Below are 5,645 nucleotides of genomic sequence, written 5' to 3'. Positions count from 1 at the left end.
TAAAGTGAGAGAGTTCACACCTTTTTTTCTATTTGGCTTGGACTTTTTATTTTTCTTTTTAAAAAGACAGGAGTCTCTCTATTTTGCCCAGGCTGGCCTCCAACTCCTGAGCTCAAGTGATCTTCTTGCCTCAGCCTCCCAAGAAGCTGGAACTATAGAGAAATATAGTACCTTATCTGGCTGTGCCTTGGAATTTTTAAGAATTTAAAAATCTCTTTCCTAATAACTTCATGACCATGAAGTGGAAAAGAGAATTGCCAACTGCTTGCTGTTGTTTTGGGAAATGCCTAAAATACATATATGAGAGACAGGTGTCTCTAATTGTTACAGAATTCTCTGAGACAGTCCAAACATCTGTTTCCCCAGTGAAAAAGTTATATCCACTACTCTACCAAGGTGAAAAGCATTATTGGAAATTGCTGTGCTCAGTGCCATGGTCCAAGTATATTTTTGATATTCACAGACCAATGCAAGCACATGCATACCTAAAGCACATGACTTTCCAGGCTTTATCTGAGCCATGCTGCTAATCTCATTGCCAAACTTAATCTTTCCCTTTTCTTTCATGTTGTTGCCCTCCAGAATTAATCATTCTCCTTTAATGATCAAGGCCCACAAGCATAAATCTTGTACCCGAGAAATGGTAGACTCACACTTTTCCCCAATCAAACTTTCCAGTGCTCATCCACCTGGAAATTGCAGTATTCATTTTTATTTGAGTATTCCACCCTCTTTGTGCCATTATGCTGCTGGCCACAAGTAGTTTTCTTAAACTCTCCCTGTATGGGCTTGTTTATATTTGTAGAATATTCCTCCTAATAGACATCAATCACCATGAGGTCAGTAACTGTGCTTGTGTTTTGTTTACCTGTGTGTCTATAGCACTGAGCACAACACCTGGCCCACCATAAAAATTTAATATTTTCTACTTTTTTTTTTTTTTTTTGATACAGAGTTTCACCTTGTCACCAGACTGGAGTGCAACGGCACGATCTGGGCTCACTGCAACCTCCGTCTCCTGGGTTCAAGCGATTCTCCTGCCTCAGCTTCCCGAGTAGCTGGGATTACAGGTACCCACCACCACGTCTGGCTAATGTTTTGTATTTTTAGTAGAGATGGAGTTTCACCATGTCGGCCAGGCTGCTCTCGAACTCCTGACCTCAGGTGATCCACCCACCTCAGCCTCCCAAACTGCTGGGATTATATGCATGAGCCACGGAGTTCAGCCTATTTTCTACTATTTATAGAAAGAATGACCTTCTCAGAGCTCCTAACTGAATGTTTAGCTCACAGCAAGAACCTAGTTTAGTATATTGCCTTACTTCAATCTGCTGATTGTTTCAGTTCAAATTCTTACTCATCTCATTCTCCATCCTCCTTCTAAGTTATATTCTCTGTTAGAACAGCTCTAAGCCAGTCAAGTGGCTGCCCACAGGGCCACTGGCTATTACTGGGTCTGAGAAGGCAGTTCAGTTACTGAAGGAGATAAAATTGTACTCCTCATGTTGCAAGCTCTGGTTTTTAAATTTCTATTGGAGAAATTCTTTTCCTTCTCTACATTCTTGGTCCGTATTTATGTAGAATAATGTTTTCTTGATTTGCTAGATCAAACCTATTTATATATCGATTGCAGACAGTCCAGAGCCTATCCTGTATAGAAGGTGATCATTGTAAGCACGTCAGATAGAATTAAATTTAAAATTCACTGTAACCTAAAACTAATGTTAAAATTGATCTTTATATGTTTTTATCTTTCAGACTGTGGGTAAGAATGATTAAACTCCTTTCTTTAATATCAGCTTAAAAAAAAAAATCCCACTTACCAGAACATCCTCTTTCTACTGTCTGCCTCCAAGTAGGCAAGTGGGCCAAGGTGCTCTGAAGGAATGTATGGGCTTTCCCTGGGGTGTGAGGGTGAAGGTCAAGAAGTGGGGTAGGGGAGGGAAGACAGTGACATTTTCTTCTGTTAAACCAGTGACCACTATCCATCGAATCACATAGTATGAAGTTCTTTATGCAGCATAGGTTTTTCCCAAGCAGTCACAGACAGTTGAACACTTGGAAATGCCTTCTTTAACAGTTGAAAATTTACAATGCAATAAAACCGTCTTTGCATCATGGCTATGGCATGCACTGGAGTCCAGCTGGGTAGGGTCAAATTCTGAGACCTGTGATTCTTTACTCTAGTAAAGGCCATTTGCTTCTCCCCACAGCCCTTTAGGCTAATAATCTGGGATTGCTACTCTCTCCTGCCTTTTCTTTGTCATTGATGGTACAATAATGATCAGTTCTTGGTGTATCTCCTATTCTTCTTGGTAGCAAGGAAAACATTTTCTGCAGCAGAGCTTGGAAGGACCCTGTAGGAGCTGCCCAGCAGTTCAGGTCACAGAACAGTATTCCCAAGTAAGTTTCAAACTCTTTTAGAAAAAAACCTCTCCATCAAGCCTGAAATATGAGAATAGTATTTTAAACTCTTGTGTTTTCCATGACTCTTTCTCTAATGCTTTCCCTTTAAGGGTGATGTCCTTCTATCTTGACATCATCACACTCAAAAGCAGGAACACGGTAATCCCAGCACTTTGAGAGGCCGAGGCGGGAGGATCACAAGGTCAAGAAATCAAGACCATCCTGGCCAACATGGTGAATCCCCGTCTCTACTAAAAATACAAAAATTAGATGGGTGTGGTGGTGCGCACCTGTAGTCCCAGGTACTCAGGAGGCTGAGACAAGGAGAATCACTTGAACCTGGGAGGCAGAGGTTGCAGTGAGCCGAGATTGCGCCACTGCACTCCAGCCTGGCAACAGAGCAACACTCTGTCTCAAAAAATAAAAAATAAAAAAAAGAAAAAGAAAAGAAAAGAAAAGGCAGGAACAACCTGGCAGTTGAGGAAATGACATGTGAAGCCATGATCTGATTCATGAGCCCCTCTAGTGAAAATTAAGCAAGCAGTGAGGGAGTCCACAGTTGAGGTGGAAGACAAATAAAACCGCAGAGTGTCTTCCATTACTCTGTGAGCTCTGAAGATGGAGCAGTGAAAAGGCAACTTAAAGAACTAGATCCCTAAAGTGGTACTGTTTGTTCTCAAAATATAGTAAAATAGGAAAGAAAAAAATAAAAATCAGTTTGACAATACCCTTAGCAGCATGGGTCAGGCAAGGACTTGAAAGTTATTTGCTTTAGGTAGACATGTACCTGTTTCATTTATTTACATATTAATTTTACATGTTCATGATTTATTGACAATTTTTTAGTAGCCAAGTATTCACAGAAGGGAACAGTTGTTTCATTGTATTTTTTATTTTTTAATCTTGTTTTTAATTGACACATAATAATTATACATATTTACAGAGTACAGCATGATGATTTGTTACATTTATACATTGTATAATGATCAAATCATGGTATTTAGCATATCCATCTCCTCAAACATTTATCATTTCTTTGTGGTGAGAACATTCTCTTCTGTTTATTTTGTAATATACACTATGTGGCTGGACAAGGTGCCTCATGCCCATAATCACAGCACTTGGGGAGGCCAAGGTGAAAGGATCCCTTGAGGCCAGAAGTTTGAGACCAGCCTGGGCAACACAGGGAGACCTCATCTCTATTTCAATTAAGAAATTTTGTTTTAAAGAGATATACACTACAGTATTATATACTATAGGCACTATACTGTGTTTTCTTATTTTTCTGTGCTGATCATGACACTGTCCATTAGTGTGTCTCGTTTTCCATGTTACTTTCTTGTCTATAAGACACCTTTCCTCTTCCTTAGTGGTGGGAAGAGAAAAAAACAAAACAAAACAAAACAAAACAAAAACCCTTCTAGAACTTGATGGCATTATTCAGAAACTAGATCACATGCTGTTCTTCTACAAGGCAAAATTCTGTGAGATCAATCCTTGCTCAAGACCCTGATGCAGCCCCAGAACCTGAACTTGAGTCTCCATGGGCTTGTCCAGAAAAAAAGCATCCAGAAGGAGAGAAGCTCCTATTTATGCTACCAACACTCCTCTCTAAGATGTGTTTTTGTTGTTGTTGTCATTGTTAAGACGGGAGTCTCGCTTTGTTGCCCAGGCTGCAGTGCAGTGGCGCGATCTCGGCTCACTGTAACCTCCATCTCTGGGGTTCAAGCGATTCTCCTGCCTCACCCTCCTGTCTTGCTGAGATTACAGGCCCACGCCATCGCGCCCGGCTAATTTTTGTGTTTTTAGCAGAGACGAGGTTTCACCATGTTGGTCAAGCTGGTTTCGAACTCCTGACTGCAGGTGATCCGCCTGCCTCGGCCTCCGAAAGTGCTGAGATTACAGGCGTGAGCCACTGTGCCCGCCCATCTAAGATATCTTTTTGAACAAATTTACATTTTGAATTTCTGTACATACATGTCAGATGGAATACTTAACTCTACTATTAGGAATTGTTTCCACAAAAGGGCTGTAGCATTTCATTAGCTTTCACATTCTAGAATTCTATTAGATTGTTTTTCCGAATCAAAGCAACCTGCATGCTGGTTGTGGGAGAGGGTAGGAGAACCGATTAGTCTCCACCTCTGGAAATCTGAATCTCCGTACACTAAGACAAGTCTTATTCTTCCTGCCTGCACTGCTCAGCAGAGCATTTGCGGCAGTTTACTGTCACTGCCTCACTAATTTTGAAATGCAATGCTCTAAAGAGACACATAAAAGAAGAAAGGATCTGGCATTTTATCAACAGGGCCGGCACTCTGTTTATGAAAACATATTAGAATCATTCTTGGATGAGGTAAAATAAATCACGACAACTCTTTGAAGATTAGAAGAAGAGAGGTGAGGACAAGCTGCTCCACTTAAGCTGCCAAGGCAGTGATGCATGGATTCCCCTAGGAATTCCTAGGAAGGTACTCAACTGTGGTCAATACATTAACGCATAGTTGTTCATCACAATGAGATTCTGCATCTGAGCTGGGGCTCTTTCTGTGCTCAGGATATAATCACAACTTCATCTCGGTTTTAGTCGCTCTTGCTTCACCACTGTCCTGGACCCCAGGACAGGCTACTCCACTTGACATTGTTGATTTTTTAAAAATTGGGTTATGAAAAAAAATTGCTTTACTCAATTATCTTTTATTATATAGTGGTTTGCTTATAAATGCCCAATATAGATTCTCATCTTGGTGACCATGCCTGTGGGTTGCTTTCACCTGTATTTGATCATGGATTTCCTGGAATTTCCTTTTCTATGTTAAACCAGGGCGTTTGCTTGACTGGAGAAGATCCCTAATAAGGGGACAATTCTGTGAGACACAAACACTCCTAGCAATTTTTTTCTCTAAGGAAAGCTATCTTCAAAATGGGGCATCTGTTGCAGGAAACAGAAAAACATCACCCTGAGCTCTTCTTAGGGCAAAGGAAAACATCAATAAGGCTGTGATAGAAGTATTTTTTTGTATGACTTTTCCTCATTGTTTCAGAGACATGGAGTATTTTTAGTGGGTCCCTATAAAGAGGAAAAGCCTTGAGAGCCAATGACAGACTTTCAACCTGGCAAAGTGTCAGTAGACTCCTTTTCCAACAAGAAATGGACCGTAGTCGGCAGGATTCGAACCTGCGCGGGGAAACCCCAATGGATTTCTAGTCCATCGCCTTAACCACTCGGCCACGACTAC

General features: G+C 40.9%; 1 non-coding gene across 1 annotated transcript; it reads right to left on the bottom strand.

Moving 5' to 3' along the window:
* Positions 1-5,563: 5,563 nt before the first annotated feature.
* TRNAS-AGA lies at positions 5,564-5,645 on the bottom strand. The gene has a single exon. It is a non-coding gene; the product is annotated as a tRNA-Ser (tRNA).

The sequence above is a fragment of the Mandrillus leucophaeus genome, unplaced genomic scaffold (assembly GCF_000951045.1).
Source record: "Mandrillus leucophaeus isolate KB7577 unplaced genomic scaffold, Mleu.le_1.0 Scaffold392, whole genome shotgun sequence".
In the NCBI taxonomy this organism is placed as follows: domain Eukaryota; kingdom Metazoa; phylum Chordata; class Mammalia; order Primates; family Cercopithecidae; genus Mandrillus; species Mandrillus leucophaeus.
Note: the sequence above shows the minus strand (reverse complement) of the source record. Positions and strands in the feature narration are given on the sequence as shown.